Source organism: Pristiophorus japonicus, chromosome 4, assembly GCF_044704955.1.
Source record: "Pristiophorus japonicus isolate sPriJap1 chromosome 4, sPriJap1.hap1, whole genome shotgun sequence".
Classification (NCBI taxonomy): Eukaryota; Metazoa; Chordata; class Chondrichthyes; family Pristiophoridae; genus Pristiophorus; species Pristiophorus japonicus.
In genome coordinates, this window is record NC_091980.1 from 312,109,602 (window position 1) to 312,125,829 (window position 16,228).

Consider the following 16,228-nt stretch of genomic DNA (forward strand, 5'->3'; position numbering starts at 1 on the left):
GAGCGGTGCACATGCTACCACTCTGGGTGGTACCGGGCGATGGTCCCACGCTGCTCAGCAGGAGCTGGCTGGGAAAGATATGCTGGAACTGGAACGACATCCGAGCGCTATCTCCCGCTGACAACACTTTGTGTGCCCAGGCCTTAAACAAATTTCCTTCGCTGTTCGAACCAGGCATCAGGAAATTCCAAGGAGCAAAAGTGCAGATCCACCTAATTCCGGAGACGCGACCCATCCATCACAAGGCGAGAGCAGTACCGTACATGAAAGGGTAGAGATCGAGCTAGACCGGCTGCAAAGAGAGGGCATCATTTCACTGATCAGTGGGCCAGTCCTCAAGGGAGACGGCACCGTCAGAATCTGTGGCGATTGCAAAGTAACTATCAATTGTTTCTCCCTGCAGGACCAATATCCACTACCAAAAGCCGACGACCTCTTTGCAACACTGGCGGGAGGAAAGACGTTCACGAAGCGGGATCTGACTTCAACCTACATGACGCAGGAACTGGAGGAATCATTGAAGGCCCTCAGCTGCATCAACACGCACAAAGGTCTTTTTTGTTTAACAGATGCCCGTTTGGAATCCGATCAGTGGCAACGATATTCCAGAGAAACATGGAAAATTTACTGAAGTCAGTCCCGCACACCGTGGTCTTCCAGGACAACATCTTGGTCACAGGTCGGAACACAGTCGAGTATCTGCAGAACCTGGAGGAGGTTCTTAGTCGACTCAACCGCATGGGGCTCAGGTTAAAATGCTCGAAGTGCGTTTTCCTGGCGCCTGAAATGGAGTTCTTGGGAAGGAGGATTGCGGCAGACGGTATCAGCGACGCGAAGATGGAGGCAATCGAGAATGCACCAAAGCCACAGAACGTGACGGAGCTGCGGCCGTTTCTGAGACTCCTGAACTACTGTGGTAACTTCTTACCGGGTCTCAGCACACTGTTAGAACCACTGCATGTCTTACTATGAAAAGGGGACAAATGGTTTTGGGGCAAAAGCCAAGAAAATGCCTTTGTAAAAGTGAGAAAATTGTTATGCTCAAACAAATTGCTTGTGTTATATGAACCATGTAAGCGTTTGGTACTTGCGTGTGATGTGTCATCATATGCAACAAGCTAATGATTTCGGGAAACTGCAACTGGTTGCTTATGCATCCAGGAATCTGTCTAAGGCTGAGAGCCTACAGCATGATTCAGAAAGAAGCGTTAGCGTATGTCTATGGAGTAAAGAAAATGCATCAATACCTGTTTGGGCTAAAATTCGAATTGGAAACTGACCATAAGCCACTTATAACCCTGTTTTCCGAGAGTAAACGGATAAATACCAACACATCGGCCTGCATCCAGAGATGGGCGCTCATGCTGTCCGCATACAATTACGCCATCCGCCACAGGCCAGGCAGAGAAAACTGCACCGATGCTCTCAGTAGGCTGCCATTGCCCACCAACGGGGGGTGGAAATGGCGCAGCCCGCAGATCTAGCCATGGTTATGGAAGCATTTGAGAGTGAGCAATCACCTGTCACTGCCCGGCAGATCAAAACCTGGACAAGTCAGGTTATTATCTCTAGTCAAAAGCTGTGTGCTTCACGGGAGCTGGTCCAGTGTCCCAGTGGAAATGCAGGAAGAGAGAAAGCCATTCCAGCGGCGCAAAGATGAAATGTCTATACAAGCAGACTGCCTTCTGTGGGGCAATCGAGTAGTGGTCCCAAGAAGGGCAGAGACACCTTCATCAGTGACCTCCACAGTACCCACCCTGGCATCGTAATGATGAAAGCGATAGCCAGATCCCACATGTGGTGGCCCGGTATCGATGTGGACTTGGAGTCCTGCATTCATAGATGTAATACGTGCTCGCAGTTAAGCAATGTATCCAGGGAGGCGCCGCTAAGTTTATGGTCTTGGCCCTCCAAACCATGGTCTAGGTTACACATCGACTATGTAGGCCTGTTCTTGGGTAAAATATTCCTTGTGGTTGTAGACATGTATTCCAAGTGGATTGAATGTGAGATAATGTTGGCTAGCATGTCCGCTGCCAGTATTGAAAGCCGGCGGGCCATGTTTGCCACTCACGGCTTACCCGATGGCCTGGTGAGCAACAACGGGCCATGTTTTACTAGTGCTGAGTTCAAAGAATTCATGACCCGTCACATCTGCCCCGTTTAAACCAGCGTCCAATGCTCAAGCAGAGAGAGCAGTGCAAACCATCAAGCAAGGCTTGAAGAGGGTAACTGAAGGCTCACTGCAAACTCGCCTATCCCGAGTCCTGCTTAGCTACTGCACAAGACCCCACTCGCTCACTGGGATCCCACCTGAACTGCTCATGAAAAGAGCACTTAAGACAAGGCTCTCGTTAGTTCGCCCTGATCATCTACATGAACAGGTAGAGAGCAGGCAGCTTCAACAAAGTGTATACCATGAGAGCGCAAATGTGTCACGTGAGATTGAAATCAATGATCCTGTATTTGTATTGAATTACGGACAAGGTCCCAAGTGGCTTCTCGGCACTGTTGTGGCCAAAGAGGGGAACAGGGTGTTTCGGGTCAAACTTTCAAATGGACTCATTCACCGGAAACACTTGGACCAAATCAAACGCAGATTCACAGACTACCCTGAGCAACCTACCTTGGACCCTATCTTTTTTGATCCCCCAACATACACACCAGTGGCAACCGACACCACGGTTGACCACGAAGCAGAACCCATCATCCACAGCAGCCCTGCAGGGCCCAACACACTAGGTAGCCCAGCGAGGGCCCAACAAATGATTCAACAATACCAGCTTTCACACCGACGATCAACCAGGGCAAGAAGGGCCCCAGATCGACTCACTATTGACTTTGGGGGAGGCAGGAGTAAGTGTTGTTATGTAAACTTGTGTATACTCTGTACAGCCACCAGAGGGCTCATCCCCTGGAGTCCCAAGGGATCCCTTGGGAGCATAGTTATTTAAGGAGGCTTCACAGGTTGGAGAGGCACTCTGGAGACTTGCAATAAAAGACTACGGTCACACTTTACTTTGAGATCAACGTTCAGTCTGACTCTTTCTCCATACATGACAGTAACATCTCTGCCAATGGGAACAGTCTCTCTCTACTCTGTCCAGACCCCTCATGATTTTGAACACCTCTATCAAATTTCCTCTCAACCTTGTCTGCTCTAAGGAGAACAACCCCAGCTTCTCCAGTCTATCCACATAACTGATTCATCCCTGGAATCATTCTTGTACATCATTTCTGCATCCTCTCCAGGGCCTTAACATCCTTCCTAAAGTGTGGTGCCCAGAATTGGACACAATACTCCAGTTGAGGCCGAACCAGTGTTTTATACAGGTTCATCATAACTTCCTTGATTTATACTTTATGCCTCTATTTATGAAGCCCAGGATGTCGTATGCTATTTTAACCGCTTTCTCAACCTGCTCTGCCACCTTCAATAATTTATAAAAGGCAACAACCATGCAATACAGAAATGATTTTTTGCCTAAGCATTGTTCCACCCTCACCGGAGCTGCACATGCGCACCCAATGTTGAGGTTGCGTATGAGCACCGGAGGGCCCTTGTCTGATCAGAGGGGGAGCAGTTGGCTGCCGCATCGCGGTGGGAGTCTGAGTGTGGGGACCAGACTCGGGCTCTGCAGTCTAGCGGCTGGAGTTTCCACACCTCTTGCTATCTGTGTAGGTATTTATGGAGCAATCGTTCCCCACCCCGCCCCCAGTCCTGGGTGGAGATGCCGGGCCGAAGTTTCAATCTGTTTGCGCAACATGTGTTTGGGGAGAAGGTCAGGAAATTTCCCTTTACAAAGTATAGAAGATGGCAGAGAGGAGAGGGGATGGGGGGGGGGTGCAGGGAGGAGAAGAGAGAAGGAGGAAAGTAGAGGGGACTGACTGGGAGAGGAGAGGAGTTCAGGAACTCTCTGGGGGAGGGGTTGCGTGAGGAGAGAGGTCAGGAGTTCGGAGAGAGAGGTTAGGAACTTGAGTGGAGAATGTCAGGAACATGTTGGAGGTGGGAGGGAATGTCAGGAACATGTTGGGCGTGGGAGAGAATGTCAGGAAAATGTTGGGAGTGGGAGAGAATGTCAGGAAAATGTTGGGGGTGTGAGAGTGTCAGGAACATGTTGGGGGTTGTTGTAGAGCCATCTAGTGGACTATTGATGTAATAACAATAGTGTTATGTACTGCATCAGTTCTTAACCGGCAACCATGTTTGTGCAAGTGTGTGCTTACTGTCTCAAGATATCACAGATTGGTGGCAAGGATGCAATTTTCAGATTCCCTACCTAAACTTTTTGTTGGTGGATAATCCTGCCAACCGACAGAGACTATTAGAGGTTCTTCATTTTGTACAAAAGCTTAAAAATCTGAGGTAAATTTCGAGCACACGTTTGTCGACGTTGCCAGAGTCCAGATGGCCACGCCTATGGGAAAATAGGGCGCATGGGTGAGTTCCATCACGACCGAGAGACTTTCGGAGCGTATGTGGAGTGGCTAGAAATGTTTTCCACCATGAATAGTATCATCGAAGTCCCCGATTTATGTAAACTGTAACTGGGCGGTTTTAGAAATGAACGGGCTATTTCCTTAACTGAAGTAGGCCCCGAGGTGGATGAAATACTGAAAAATTTGCTTGTTCCCACCAAGCTGAAGGACACGCTACTGAAGGAGATTCTACAACAGTCCTGAATCCCAGGAAATAGCTAAAAGTTACTATTTTGGAACACGTGATCAATTAAATGACGAGGGCATCAGTGAGTACATTGTAGCTTTATAAAAGCTATCCATTCACTGTCATTTCGGAATACTCCTCATACCACTGCTGGTCGAAAACCAGTAGAGTTGTTTCTCAAATGACAGCCATGAACCAGTTTCTCGTTAAAGCCAAACATAAGAACATAAGAATTAGGAACAGGAGTAGGCCATCTAGCCCCTCGAGCCTGCTCCGCCATTCAACAAGATCATGGCTGATCTGGCCGTGGACTCAGCTCCACTTACCCGCCTGCTCCCCATAACCCTAAATTCCCTTATTGGTTAAAAATCTACCTATCTGTGACTTGAATACATTCAATGAGCTAGCCTCAACTGTTTCCTTGGGTAGAGAATTCCACAGATTCACAACCCTCTGGGAGAAGAAATTCCTTCTCAACTCGGTTTTAAATTGGCTCCCCCGTATTTTGAGGCTGTGCCCCCGAGTTCTAGTCTCCCCAACCAATGGAAACAACCTCTCTGCCTCTATGTTGTCTATCCCTTTTATTATTTTAAATGTTTCTATAAGATCACCCCTCATCCTTCTGAACTCCAACGAGTAAAGACCCAGTCTACTCAATCTATCATCATAAGGTAACCCCCTCATCTCCGGAATCAGCCTAGTGAATTGTCTCTGTACCCCCTCCAAACCTAGTATATCCTTCCTGAAGTAAGGTGATCAAAACTGCACGCAGTACTCCAGGTGCGGCCTCACCAATACCCTATACAGTTGCATAGGACCTCCCTGCTTTTGTACTCCATCCCTCTCGCAAGGAAGGCCAACATTCCATTTGCCTTTCTGGTTACCTGCTGCACCTGCAAACTAATTTTTTGGGATTCATGCACAAGGACCCCCAGGTCCCTCTGCACTGCAGCATGTTGTAATTTCTCCCCATTCAAATAATATTCCCTTTTACTGTTTTTTTTTCCCAAGGTGGATGACCTCACAATTTCCGACATTGTATTCCATCTGCCAAACCTTAGCCCATTCGCTTAACCTATCTAAATCTCTTTGCAGCCTCTCTGTGTCCTCTACACAACCCACTTTCCCACTAATCTTTGTCATCTGCAAATTTTGTTACACTACACTCCGTCCCCTCTTCCAGGTCATCTATGTATATTGTAAACAGTTGTGGTCTCAGCACCGATCCCTGTGGCACACCACTAACCACCGATTTCCAACCTGAAAAGGACACATTTATCCCGACTCTCTGCTTTCTGTTCGACAGCCAATTCTCTATCCATGCTAATACATTTCCTCTGACTCCGCGTACCTTTATCTTCTGCAGTGACCTTTTGTGTGGCACCTTATCGAATGCCTTTTGGAAATCTAAATGCACCACATCCATCGGTACACCTCTATCTACCATGCTCGTTATATCAAAGAATTCCAGTAAATTAGTTAAACATGATTTCCCCTTCATGAATCCATGCTGCGTCTGCTTGATTGCACTATTCCTATCTAGATGTCCCACTATTTCTTCCTTAATGATAGCTTCAAGCATTTTCCCCACTACAGATGTTAAACTAACCGGCCTATAGTTACCTGCCTTTTGTTTGCCCCCTTTATTAAACAGAGGCGTTACATTAGCTGCTTTCCAATCTGCTGGTACCTCCCCAGAGTCCAGAGAATTTTGGTAGATTATAACGAATGCATCTGCTATAACTTCCGCCATCTCTTTTAATATCCTGGGATGCATTTCATCAGGACCAGGGGACTTGTCTACCTTGAGTCCCATTAGCCTGTCCAGCACTACCCCCCCTAGTGATTGTCTCAAGGTCCTCCCTTCCCACATTCCTGCGACCAGCAATTTTTGGCATGGTTTTTGTGACTTCCACTGTGAAGACTGAAGCAAAATAATTGTTTAAGGTCTCAGCCATTTCCACATTTCCCATTATTAAATCCCCCTTCTCATCTTCTAAGGGACCAACATTTACTTTAGTCACACTTTTCCATTTTATATATCTGTAAAAGCTTTTACTATCTGTTTTTATGTTTTGTACAAGTTTACTTTCGTAATCTATCTTTCCTTTCTTTATTGCTTTCTTAGTCATTCTTTGCTGTCGTTTTAAATTTTCCCAATCTTCTAGTTTCCCACTAACCTTGGCCACCTTATACGCATTGATTTTTAATTTGATCCACTCATTTTATTTCCTTGGTTATCCACAGCTGGTTATCCCTTCTCTTACCGCCCTTCTTTTTCACTGGAATATATTTTTGTTGAGCACTATGAAAGAGCTCCTTAAGTCCTCCACTGTTCCTCAATTGTGCCACTGTTCAGTCTGTGTTTCCAGTCTACTTTAGCCAACTCTGCCCTCATCCCACTGTAGTCCCCTTTGTTTAAGCATAGTATGCTCGTTTGAGACACTACTTCCTCACCCTCAATCTGTATTACAAATTCAACCATACTGTGATCACTCATTCCGAGAGGATCTTTTACTAGGAGATTGTTTATTATTCCTGTCTCATTACACAGGACCAGATCTAAGATAGCTTGCTCCCTTGTAGGTTCTGTAACATACTAGTCGAAGAAACAATCCCGTATGCATTCTATGAATTCCTCCTCAAGGCTACCCTGTGCGATTTGATTTGACCAATCGATATGTAGGTTAAAATCCCCCATGATTACTGCCGTTCCTTTTTCACATGACTCACATAATCAAAGGAATAATGCTTGAAACTATAATTAAGGAAGAAATAGTGGGACATCTAGATAGGAATAGTGCAATCAAGCAGACGCAGCATGTTTACTGGAATTCTTTGAGGATATAACAAGCATGGTGGATAGAGGTGTACCGATGGATGTGGTGCATTTAGATTTCCAAAAGGCATTCGATAAGGTGCCGCACAAAAGGTTACTGCAGAAGATAAAGGTACGCGGAGTCAGAGGAAATGTATTAGCATGGATAGAGAATTGGCTGGCTAACAGAAAGCAGAGAGTCGGGATAAATGGGTCCTTTTCAGGTTGGAAATCGGTGGTTAGTGGTGTGCCACAGGGATCGGTGCTGGGACCACAACTGTTTACAATATACATAGATGGCCTGGAAGAGGGGACAGAGTGTAGTGTAACAAAATTTTCAGATGACACAAAGGTTAGTGGGAAAGCGGGTTGTGTAGAGGACACAGAGGCTGCAAAGAGATTTAGATAGGTTAAGCGAATGGGCTAAGGTTTGGCAAATGGAATACAATGTCGGAAAGTGTGAGGTCAACCACCGTGGGAAAAAAAACAGTAAAAGGGAATATTATTTGAATGGGGAGAAATTACAACATGCTGCGGTGTAAATGTCGATTCTTTTCTCTCAATCTGGTTCAGTAAAATTACTGAGTCGAATACCTATTGTGCTTTAAACAAAGCAGTCTTTATTTTACCGGCCGGCAAGACTTATCAGACAGAAGATATACTCTCTCGATAGAGCGTACACACTCCCTACGGATAAGTGAAGTTACATCGTAAAGCGACAACAGTTATACATTTTTGAAAATAGATAACAAGATACAATTAGATTGACATTCTAACTCAGCCACTCATTAGTCAATCTATATGGGATGTTTTTACGAAAGCTCAAGCATTGCCTCTGAATGTTACAATTTTAGTGGTGTGACTACTAACTGAGACCTTGCAATTCTGCAGATTTATCCATATATTCATTTCATGTTACAATTTATATTGTTGGCAGGATTAGTAACTTAAAACCTTGAGAAAGCCTGTTAATTGTGCTGATGTATTATTTGCAATCTGACATTCTCTTAGTTATTTTTCCATGGCTTATACATTTTCATATATACAGTTTACTTTACTGTTTTTAATTCCATATATCCCGTTCATATATCCACAGCGGTGCAGAGGAACCTGGGGGTCCTTGTGCATGAATCCCAAAAAGTTAGTTTGCAGGTGCAGCAGGTAATCAGGAAGACGAATGGAATGTTGGCCTTCATTGCGAGAGGGATGGAGTACAAAAGCAGGGAGGTCCTGCTGCAACTGTATAGGGTATTGGTGAGGCCGCACCTGGAGTACTGCGTGCAGTTTTGGTCACCTTACTTAAGGAAGGATATACTAGCTTTGGAGGGGGTACAGAGACGATTCACTAGGCTGATTCCGGAGATGAGGGGGTTACCTTATGATGATAGATTGAGTAGACTGGGTCTTTACTCGTTGGAATTCAGAAGGATGAGGGGTGATCTTATAGAAACATTTAAAATAATGAAAGGGATAGACAAGATAGAGGCAGAGAGGTTGTTTCCACTGGTCGGGGAGACTGGAACTAGGGGGCACAGCCTCAAAATACGGGGGAGCCAATTTAAAACCGAGTTGAGAAGGAATTTCTTCTCCCAGAGGGTTGTGAATCTGTGGAATTCTCTGGCCAAGGAAGTTGAGGCTAGCTCATTGAATGTATTCAAGTCACAGATAGATAGATAGATTTTTAACCAATAAGGGAATTAAGGGTTACGGGGACCGGGCGGGTAAGTGAAGCTGAGTCCACGGCCAGATCAGCCATGATCTTGTTGAATGGCGGAGCAGGCTCGAGGGGCTAGATGGCCTACTCCTGTTCCTAATTCTTATGTTCTTATTATGCCTCCATTATTCCCTTGATTATTGCCTGCCCCACCATGAAGTTATTATTTGGGGGCCTATAAACTACGCCCACCAGTGACTTTTTCCCCTTACTATCTCTAATCTCCACCCACAATGATTCAACATTTTGTTCATTCGAGCTAATATCGTGTCTCACAACTGCCCTGATATCATCCTTTATTAACAGAGCTACCCCACCTCCTTTCCCTTCTTGTCTATCTTTCCGAATTGTCAGATACCCCTGTATGTTTAATTCCCAGTCTTGGCCACCCTGCAACCATGTTTCTGTAATGGCCACCAAATCATACCCATTGTAATGATTTGTGCCATCAACTCATTTACTTTATTTCGAATGCTGCGTGTGTTTAGGTAGAGTGTTTTAATACTTGTTTTTAATCCATGATTTTTAGTTTTGACCCCTCCTGCAGCCCCTTTATATTCAGTTTTTTGCCTTGGGTTTCTCTGCCTTCCGCTTTTACTCATCTCATCTTTCTGTCTTTTGCTTTTGTTTCCCTCTGTCTCCCTGCATTGGTTCCCATCCCCCTGCATATTAGTTTAACTTCTCCCCAACAGCACTAGCAAACACTCCCTCGGACATTGGTTCCAGTCCTGCCTAGGTGCAGACCGTCCGGTTTGTACTGGTCCCACCTCACCCAGAACCGGTTCCAATGCCCCAGGAATTTGAATCCCTCCCTGCTGCACCACTGCTCAAGCCACGTATTCATCTGAGCTATCCTGCGATTCCTACTCTGACTAGCACGTGGCACTGGTAGCAATCCCGAGATTACTACTTTTGAGATCCTACGTTTTAATTTAGCTCCTAGCTCCTTAAATTCGTCTCGTAGGACCTCATCCATTTTTTTTACCTATATCGTTGCACCACGACAATTGGCTGTTCACCCTCCCTTTTCAGAATGTCCTGCACCCGCTCCGAGACATCCTTGACCCTTGCACCACGGAGGCAACATACCATCCTGGAATTTCGGTTGCGGCCACAGAAACGCCTATCTATTCCCCTTACAATTGAATCCCCTATCACTATCGCTCTCCCACTCTTTTTCCTGCCCTCCTGTGCAGCAGAGCCAGCCACGGTGCCATGAACTTGGCTGCTGCTGGCCTCCCCTGATGAGTCATCTCCCTCAACAGTACTCAAAACGGTGTATCTGTTTTGCAGGGGGATGACCGCAGGGGACCCCTGCACTACCTTCCTTGCACTGCTTTTCCTGCTGGTCTTCCATTCCCTAGCTGGCTGTGTATCCTTCACCTGCGGTAAGACCAACTCGCTACACGTGCTACTCACGTCATTCTCAGCATTGTGGATGCTCCAGAGTGAATCCACCCTCAGCTCCAATTCTGCAACGCAGACCGTCAGGAGCTGGAGGCGGATACACTTCCCGCACACGTAGTCGTCAGGGACACCGGAAGTTCCCATATGGTACAGGAGAAGCATATCATGTGACCGAGCTCTCCTGCCATGACTTAACCCTTAGATACACTTAAATTGGAAACAACAATGCTAAAGTTTACTCACTGTTATAGAAGAGAGAAAAGAAAAACTACTCACCAATCCAGCCAAACACTTGCCCCCTTGGCTGTGACGTCACCTTTCTGTTTCTTTCTACTTCTTTTTTGCCTTCTCCCTGTAGCTGCACAAGCTCGCCTCTCCACGCACCTCCTCGACGCTGCTCCTGGCCTCGCCGATCCCCGGAACTCCCGCTGCTCCTGGTCTCGCTGGCCTTTTGTAGGCCTCTCCGATCCCCGGAACTCCCGTCTCTCCACGCACCTCCTCTACGCTGCTCCTGTCTCGCTGGCCTTTTGTAGGCCTCTCGATCCCCGGAACTCCCGCCTCTCCACGCACCTCCTCGATGCTGCTCCTGGTCTCGCATAACTTGGCACAATCAAGGCAGAAAGAGTCATTATAAAGGTAGAGTAAGAGAGAAAAGTGTGAAATTGAACCAGAAGGTTAGAGTGATGAACCATCACTATAAATGCATCATCATCATCATCATAGGCAGTCCCTCAATCGAGGAAGACTTGCTTCCACTCTATTTTTTTTAGACTTGCTTCCATTCTATTTTCCACTTCACTCTGGGTTTTTATCTGGTTTTTTGCCTCTCCCAGGAGATCGCACAGCTCCGGGTGGGGAGAACTCTGCAGTGTAACATCACTGGTAAGGCAGGTAAGCGATTGGTCGTGATTGTGGGCTAACTTTTTCTTTTAAATTAACATATAGCATATAACTAACTTCTAAAAACTAACCTTAATTTAATAAACCATATAAGGTAAATACTTATTATTTTATTTATTAGTTTAGTGTTAATCAAAGAACAGGCGATGTGTTGCTGCTGCAATATTCTGGACGTTTTGGTCCAGGACGACTACATCTGTGGTAAGTGTCTGCGGCTCGATGAACTTCGGCTCCAAGTTGAGGAGCTGGAATCCAAGCTGCAGACATTGCGAGACATCAGGGAGGGAGAAAGTTACCTGGACCTTTTGCTCCAGGAGGCAGGTACTCCCTCTAGATAAAATACTTTGGAATTGACACGTGGTCAGGGACAGGAGGGTATGACTGCGAGGTACGGGGATCTAGGAGGTAGTATTGCAGGAGCCTCAGTCCTTGCACTTGTCCAATAGATTTGAGGTTCTTGCAATCCTTGTGGACAAGGTCCCGAAGGCTGTGTTGCCTACCCGGTGTCAGGTTAAAGGACATCTCCTCTGGGCTGGAGAAGAATATGGAGGGGGAGGGTCCAGTTGTCATGGTACCAATGACATAGGTAGGACTAAGAGATTCTGCTGAGAGTTTGAGCAGCTAGGGACTAAATTGAAAAGCAGAACCACAAAGGTAATAATCTCTGCATTATTTCACGAGCAAATTAGCATCGGGTCACTAGAATCAGGGAGGTGAATGGGTGGCTCAGAAGTTGGTTTGGGAGAAGTGGGTTTCGATTCTTGGGGCACTGGCACAAATATTCGGGAAAGAGAGAGCGGTTCCGTGGGGACAGACTACACCTGAACTATACTGGGACCAGAGTTCTAGCGAATCGAATAACTAGGGAGGTAGACAAGGCTTTAAACTAAGTGGGGGGGAGGAGGGTCCCAGTGGAGAGAAATCTAGAAAGAGAAGAAGAAGGGAAGCAATGCAGGAAAGTTACTGTGGTAAGGATAACCAGATTATGTCAGGAAGGGACAGAGCATACAAAAAGAGTGCACTAACAAATAGGGTCCAGGTAAGACAAATAGGGCTATAGTACAAAATAATGTTATGTCTAATGTTAAAAAGACAAATCTAAAAGCACTGTATCTGAATGCACGTAATAAAAACAAATGTAGATCCTTTACAGTCAGAAATGGGAGAATTTATAATGGGAAACAAGGAAATGGCAGAACAATTCAATAAATATTTTGGTTCTGTCTTCACGGAAGAAGACACAAATAACTAGGAAACCAAGTGTCGAATGAGCAAGAGGAATTAAAGGAAATGATTCTTAGTTTCTCCAGCACTATTTTATTACTAATGGGGTGCCCTGTGGTGAGGTCTTCAGGCTGGTACCTCTAGAGTGGAGGTGGGAATGACCGGAGGACCACAAGATGGCTTTGGGGTGGAATGGCTTCTGGAACGTGGTGATGCAGCTTTTTCAAAGTCCGCGCTCTCATCTGTGGAGAACAGACTCAGCGGATGGACGGGCGGGAATTGGAGCACCTCAGCACCAGATGTAGTAGGATCGTCCACCGACTCCTGCTCCGCGCCCCCACCCTCTGGCCTCTGTGGTCTTGCCTGGGGCCGTGCTGCTAGCTGAGCTGCAAAACACAAATGAGGTTATTAGAAGAGATGGGGATGCTAGGGTGACAAGATGAGTCCAGCGCTACGCATAGTATATAGAAACATAAAAAATTGGTACAGGAGTAGACCATTCGGCCCACCATTCAATAAGATCATGGCTGATCATTCATCTCCTTTCCTGCTTTCTCTCCATACCTCTTGATCCCTTTAGCCATAAGGGCCATATCTAACTCCCTCTTGAATATATCCAATGAACTGGCATCAACAACTCTCTGCAGTAGAGAATTCCACAGGTTAACAACTCTCCGAGTGAAGTTTCTCCTCATCTCAGTCCTAAATGGCTTGCCCCTTATCCTTAGACTGTGTCCTCTGGTTCTGGACTTCCCCAACATCGGGAACATTCTTCCTGCATCTAACCTGTCTAGTCCCATCAGAATTTTATATGTTTCTATGAGGTCCCCTCTCATCCTTCTAAACTCCAAGACAAAAGCACCACCGCTATCAAAATCATCACAGACATCACATTTCATGACCATCAACACATTGTGCATTGCAATAATTTTCATTAGGCCAGCATTATTTCTGTGCCAATTTTAGAAATCATCTATCATATATGATTGTTTGGATGAGTGGGTGTGGCATCTATAGACTTTACATGACGCAGTGGTGTAAGCTTTACTCACGTGGCATCACTTCAGGTTCTGCAGATGTGTCCGGACATGCTTCCCCACGAGTGCGAGCACAGGCTCCTCCATGTCGGTGATGTCACTGGGGACTGGTGGCCTCCCACCCGTTCGCCTCTGCACGGACCTCATCGTCGATAGCTTTTTCTATAAAAGGTGACAGGACGACATGGCAGGAGATCATTGCGTGATATCATTGCTAGGTACTGTCACAGAAACTGATACAACACATAACCAACAGATGTAATCACGATTATTATGATAATTATCATTCTTTACCTAAAGACGTACACCGTGACCACAGACTTTGAGTAAAACATTCCCGGTAAAAGTTCAAGACCTCACATCTGCTGATAGTCACTCATGACTGTTACAAATCAAATTATATAAATACAATGTAATACTCTTGCGGATCCCACAAGGTTGTTCCATCGTTTGCGGCATTGGTTGCCCTCACACACCTCGTTGGTCGCCGACAAGACCACCTCTGCTACCTCGGTCATATCTTCTGGTTGGCCTTTGGGGTGGGCTTCCCACGCCCTCCCTATGTCAAATCACCCCAGCGTAACAACCTCCTGCAGGAGGGAGGCATTTACCTCATTCGAGGACCTCTTGGCTCTTTTGCGCCCTCAAATGTGCTCCTCTTCCATCTCACTGCTCTTTCCAGCATCAGTCTCCTCAACGTGCTGTGGTGCCTCCTCCTCTCCATTATAGACCAAATTTGGTCAAATGTGTGGCTGGCAACAGCTACTTTTTGTTTGCCTACTTGCTGTGTGTCATGTTCGTACATGCTGTTTGTAGCCACCAGATGGTGTTATTGTTGGACGCCACTGAGCAGCACGCACATGGTGCTGCTCTGGTATAAAAGGCCAGCCATTTTATGAGTCAGGCACTTTGGGCCAAAATAAAGCAGATCCAAGGTTGCATCTTGTTTAGTTAAAAAGTACTCAGTTTGAACATTTATTGCATACATAACATTTGGCGACGAGAATACAAGAACCTTTGTTTGCAAAATGAGCACGATTGGATTTTTAGAGCAATTCGTGAAGGGAGAAGATTGGGCAGACTTTGTGAGCCGTTTGAACTAGTACTTCGTGGCCAACAAAATGAAGAGGGTTGACGATGCAGATCGGTGCTGGGCCATGTTCCTCACTGCGGTTCAAAGATCTATGGTCTGATAAAAAAAATTACTCATGCCTAGTGATCCAACCGAGAAAACATACGAGGAGTTGTGGACATTGGTTCAGGAGCACCTCAAGCCAGACGATTGCATCATCATCTCGAGACACAGGTTTTATATGCACGTTCGATCGGAGAGTCAGAGTGCGGCGGAATTCGTCGCCGACCTGAGAGTCTAGCGGGACCGTGCAAGTTCGGGACAGTGTTGGCAGACGTGCTGCGGGACTTCTTTGTTATCGGTATCAACCACGAGGTGATCCTGCGCAAATTTCTGGCGGTGGTGGAGTTGGATTTAAAAAGGGCCATCCAGATCGCTCAATCATGTATGACGGACAGGAGTCTAAAGCAAATAGTGGTGAAGAACCGAACCTCGGCAAGTACTGTAAATGTGATTGGTTCGGCTGAGCGGCACATGGCAGGGCCCATCCGGCTGCGTTCACGAAACCTGTGGCTGCCCAAAGTCCGCCAGCAGGAATGTATCCCGACTTCTCCTTGTTGGTGTTGTGGGGGAAATCATCGGCACCAGCAGTGCCGATTTAAGCAACATATTTGCAAAGGCTATCTGAGAGTGGGGCATCTCCAGCGCAAGTGTCCACAGATGAGCAAGCGAGCTGCGACACACCACGTGGAGGATGAGAGTCAGACTAGCGCAATCCGAGATGCCAGAGGAGGAAGTGCATGGACTGTACTCTTTCATAACCAAGAGTCAACCAATTTTAATTAATGTGAAGTTTAACGGGATACCGGTATCGATGGAACTGGACACGGGCGAGTCAATCGATCATGAACGAGAGGGCATTCAATAAGCTGTGGGATACTAAGACCGTGAGGCCCAGGCTAAGTCCGGGTAACGCCAAGCTGCACACTTACACCAAAGAACTGATAAAGGGGATTAGCTGTGCACAAATTAATGTGTCATATAACGATGCGGTTCACGAGTTACCGCTGTGGATTGTTCCAGGCAATGGCCCAACGCTGCTTGGCAGGAGCTGGTTGGAGAAAATCAGATGCGACTGGAACAACAAAGGCGTTGTCGTTGGAGGAAGATACATGTGCCCAAATATTGAGCAAGTTCCCCTCGCTGTTCAAACCGGGTATCGGCAACTTCACGGGAGCCAAGGTGCAGAGACACGTGGACTCAGATGCAAGACCTATCCATCATAAAAGCTCGGGCAGTGCCGTACATGAGGGATATGGTCGAAAATGAACTGGACAGACTCCAGCATGAAGAGATCATATCACTGGTCGAATTTAATGAATGGTCCAGC

General features: G+C 46.4%; 1 protein-coding gene and 1 long non-coding RNA gene across 2 annotated transcripts in view; one reads left to right on the plus strand and one right to left on the minus strand.

Moving 5' to 3' along the window:
• Positions 1–16,228, plus strand: part of LOC139263509 (heat shock-related 70 kDa protein 2-like) — a 56,028-nt gene that overhangs the window by 9,256 nt on the left and 30,544 nt on the right. The gene's annotated exons all lie outside the window — the stretch shown is intronic.
• Positions 12,664–16,228, minus strand: part of LOC139263511 (uncharacterized) — a 229,872-nt gene continuing 226,307 nt past the window's right edge. The window contains exons 3-4 of the long non-coding RNA XR_011593157.1: positions 13,782–13,928; positions 12,664–13,115 (exon numbers count right to left, since the gene is read on the minus strand). This is a non-coding gene — a long non-coding RNA (uncharacterized lncRNA). The remainder of the gene's footprint in view (positions 13,116–13,781; positions 13,929–16,228) is intronic.